We start from the raw sequence: 4818 nt of genomic DNA on the forward strand, positions 1-4818 counted from the left end.
AAAAAAAAAAAAAAAAAGCCAACAAAAAGCCCAACATACCACACACAGAACAAACAAACAAACAAAAAACAAACAAACAAATAAACAAACAGTTATGAAAAGGAACAGAACTTGGATTGGGTTCATAGCAGAGATACCAGTGACTGCATGAGCAGACAACTGCTTGAAAGGCCTGTTAAAACCATGAAGCAGCAAGACTGCTTTTCATGACTGGCACCAGATCTGGCAGATCTTGCCAGGTCTGAACTTGGATTATACTCTTCTGTGTTTGCATAACTGAGAGCATTATGGGGCAGGATGAGAGACACCACATCTTGCAGGGCCTAATACAGAGCTTAAACTGAGTGCTGTGCTGGTACTGTTACCTCTGTTAGACCCAAGCTGATTCTTGCAGAGCTACTGGAATATCTGTGCGTTGCACAGCTCCTGCTGGGCCACAGCTAGCCATCTCTGAGCTTGCTGGACAGGACTGCACAGAGAAGTACCCAATGAACTTCCACATTTCTTAAGGTGGCCTCTGCAGAACTGTAGAATCATAGAATGCTTTTAGTTGGAAGGGATTCTATAGAACATCCAATCCCAATCCTTCTGCCGTGGGCACTTTCCAGCAGCTCAGGATGCCCACAGCCCCATCCAGCCTGGCCTTGAACATCTCCAGGGATGGGGCAGCTTCTCTGGCCAGCGTGCGCTGGTGTCTCACTGCCCTCTGAGTTAAGAATTTCTTCATAAAGATAATTTAGAATCAGCCAAGAGGCTTAATTCAGCTTTGCATCTGCCTATTGCCAATTGTGATTCAAAACATAGACCAAAGTTGTAGAAACAACAGTGTGAATTTGAGGAGGAGAGCAGTGTAGAGATTCTAAGAGTTTATCAATGAAAAGACTTCTAACTAGTAGTCAAGTTTTTGGATAGCCAGAAAATAGAGGAGGATAATCGATAACCATTCAAAGATGGAACCTTTTAAATATAGGGAAAATATACAGACATAGCACAAAGGTAATCCAGAAGACAGAAGTTTAGTACTTCTTTATTTCTGCTGCAGTGATGAATTTGTTGTCTATGGTTCCTGCACAGACTACTTGTAGGATTCAAAAAAGACTTATTTTCCCCTGTAGCTATAAAGAAGACAGAAGGAATGGTTCTGCTACTGGTACTGAACATTGCTCGTGTTCCTGGCTGGTTCTTCTTTCCCACAAAGCCAGGAATAAGCAGACTGCAAAATTCAGTCTTATTCTGTTCTAGGCCTGTTTAGCTGAGAGCTGTGTGACTGCAATAATAGAAATGGCCTTCAACTCTTCTGCGCCCTTCTTGTAGCTTTTGGCCTTTAACAGGTAAAGCTTGATTTTGAGAAAGCATTGTGATGAATTTGAGGTTTGTGAAAGGTGGGAAACATTAAGCAACTAACTCTCAAGTGAATCTCTCACAGTGAAATGCATATGACTTTGAGGAGAGGTCATGCTACAATTATATTGTCACTCCAGACATGAAATTCTCATTGGCTTTTCTGTATTTTAAAGTTGTAGCTGTTTTTCAAAGGTTTTGAACAAGGAGAAATAGTGCTAATTCCTGTCGGCTGCATTTCCAAGAAACCTAATCAGAAAATTCAAGAGTGTAGTTGGTGGATTGTCTCCTGGCACACTTTCTCTTCCACCTGTTTGGAACTTCTCCCATGGAAAATTGCACATACTGGATCCTTTTCAGGGAACATTAATTTCCTTAGCTCCCTAGTGAAGCCCATTCATTCTACAATCATTACTTAAATATATTTGCTGGTACAACGCAAAAGCTGTATCTTATCCTAGTGAACGGTAAATAGACAAAGCCAAAATACTTTTCATAGTAAAGTATTGTAAGCAATCCCAGGAACAGCACAGCATGATCAAATTGCAGCGTTTTAGTTTCTCATTAAAAAGTAAATAATAGTCACGATCAGAAGACTAGAGTAGGTAGCTCTCTCTTTTTCTGAAAGGTGTAAATAGAAATTGCTCAGCAAAGCAACTTCTATCAGTATTGTTAACGTTTTTCTATTTTATTTACCTCTTGTTTTCTGTCATAAATGAGTAACACTAATATTTCGATTGGACTTTTCAAGGCTGCGCAGTGTTACGGTTTCATTTGCTCTCAAGCTGGCACGGATTTTATGAGGTTATGACTTTCTTTAAAGAATTTCCCTAGGTGCTTCACACAGGTTGTCTAAACACATTAGCACCTCATTAAGTTGTTTGAAAATTTAAACAGCATTTTGCTGCTTAAATGCTTAGTAGGATTAAAGGCGCTATCTCATCATAAAAGTGAGCTTTCCCTTCATGTAAATCTCCCACCTCCTACTCCCTGCCCATCTTCCACGGTTGCCTAAATTGCCTCGCAGTTTAATTCAGGGTGAAATGGCTTTCAGTCTCTGAACAAAAAATAAATCCGAGAACTAAGGCCGATTTAAGAGATTTCTATTGGAAAAGGACCCTATCAACTTTTCCCCATTAGAAGATATCGGCGTAAAGCGTCCGAGATTTACTTCCCTCGGCCGTGTCTGTGCAAAACATCTCTGAAAACATTTTCCCCGAGAACCCTTCGTGGATTTCTAAAACCCGCATCCCCCGGGCTCTGAAACACAAAATGAGGCTAATCTAATTAGGCTAATGACTTGCCCACTTCCATGCAAGAAAGCTGGGACAATCTCTCCTGCCACCCAGAAACGCACTTTCTTCTTTTTATCAGGCTGGCTCTGAACAGCCAGAAGTCTCAACTTTCATTTCACAGGGAAAGTCTTTAAACATCCAGCCGAGCGTGCTGTGCATCTGAAGAGACATTTAGAACGAAATAGATTTTGGTTGTGAAGGACCAAAGCATACTTATATTTCAGTTTACCAGCGAATATTGTCTTATCTATGTCTCGAAAGCGTTAAGTCTTCATTCAATCAGACACAAGTGATGTTGGCAGGGTCAGCTAAAGCGACGGAAAGGCAGAGGTGCTGATCGGTTCTGCATACCCATACTTACCCTGTATCTCTGTGCCTTGATTTTTTAAAGATTGCCGGTTCAGAGGCAGACAAATGGAGCCTCGTCCGCTCAGACAAAGGACTGGCCGAAATCCATCCGGATTTTGTGAAGTTACGAACTCAGTCTTATTTTTAAGTGCTGACAGAAAAGATAAGGAAACCTGAGCGCATGCAAGCCAGGCTCTGTGATACTCATCTTAAATTTGATTAAGTTCAAATCTGGCAAAATCTTACTGTCAAGCAATTACTTAGCTTTCTGAGTTTTCGGAGCTTGCATGGCACAATTACAGACTAGAGAGATGTTCTCACATCGTTAAAAATACTGAGCAACAGGACTTTGGAAAGCCTGCCGTGCAAATCCAAGGACTTTCTTTTACCTGTAGTGGATAGGTAAAGTCTGTCAATCGCATTAGTCGTTTTATTTGTTTTCTTGTATGTTTTTCTTTTTCTTTAAATGACAAATGTTTCCCAGGTGCAGGATTGTTTAGTTTATATAACAGTTAATAGCAGATCTGTTTACGATGCGTCTGTCAATCTGATGCTTTAAAAAAAAAAATCAAGATCGTTCCCAAAGATATTTTTCTCATTTCACTTTCAGTCTCAGCATTTCCCCTTCCTATCAGGAGGAACTGCAATGCAATTTGTTGTTGTTTTTTAATTTATAGGATAGTGATTTCAATAGCGTGTTGCACTGTAATTTCCGCCTCGGCCGCCCCAAGGAGGGAGGCTGGGCAGTGTTGTTTCTCTTTGGACGGACACGCGGAGCCTCACGCTGGCCCGGAGCCCCCGACGACAGACAACCACAGCAGGACTTTGGGGCGATGGCATGAATCATCACGAATGGGACTTTCACTACTACCGTGCTCGTAAGCGACTGAGTAGGAGCCTTGCCCGGCACTGAATTCTAAAGCAAACCCCCCAGAGATACCATGCAGCGCTGCTGCCTGTACTCTCTCACCCCGCACCTGCGGCGGCAAGCTGACTCAGCGACAAGCTCGCAGTTGTTCCCCGGATAACCTCCACAGCATAGTGCCGGCTACGGCCGGATAGGGGGCGAGGATGCAGTTCCGCACAGGGTCTCGGGTGCAGCCTCTCAAAAAGTGCCGGTGGACCCGCGGCCGCGAGAGTCCAGCAGAGCCGCCCGCGGATTTAGCGCCCCGGGGCCGCCGCCGCCCGCCTGCAGATGGCGATAAGAGCCTCCAAGGCGCCCCGGCTCAGCATCTGGCAACGCTGGGTGCGCTGTGCCCCCACCCCGGGAGGCAGTACCTGACCGCAGGGAGACCCACGCCTCGCACTCTCTGTGCCGGCAACCGGTGCCGGTCCCGAGGGGAAGCCTCGACTCTCCACTGCCCGGGGTGGTGCTGCCGGGATGGGATTTGGGGGGAGCGTGGTGGGTGTCTTTGCCATTCCCTCCACTGGGAGGGGGCGCTGGTAGCCGCGGACACACCGCCCGCTCGGACTGCCGGCAGTGTCGAGGACCGATGATACCCAGGGAGAACCCTCCCGCGAAAGGGCGGGATGGAGGGAAAGGACGGAAGGGGAGGGGAAGGAGAGAGGGAGGGAGAAAGCAAGGGGAGAGAGGAGAGGCAAAGAAGGAAGGAGCGGTGCGGGAGAGCGGCGGAGCGAGGGCAGCAGCACAGCGAGTAGCAGCGGCGGCGAAGGCCCCCCCCCCCCCCCCCCCCCGGGCTGCGCGCTGGGCAGAGGCGGCGAGGATGGGCGGGCGCGGGGCGGCTCCGCCAGCCGCCGTCCTCCGATCCTCGGCCGCCTCCCGCCGCTCTATATAGGGGTGGGAGGGGTGGGGGGGGGGGCCCGGCATGGCCAA

The sequence above is a fragment of the Lagopus leucura genome, unplaced genomic scaffold (assembly GCF_019238085.1).
Source record: "Lagopus leucura isolate 7727_CA_CO unplaced genomic scaffold, USGS_WTPT01 Super-Scaffold_100014, whole genome shotgun sequence".
NCBI classification, from domain to species: domain Eukaryota; kingdom Metazoa; phylum Chordata; class Aves; order Galliformes; family Phasianidae; genus Lagopus; species Lagopus leucura.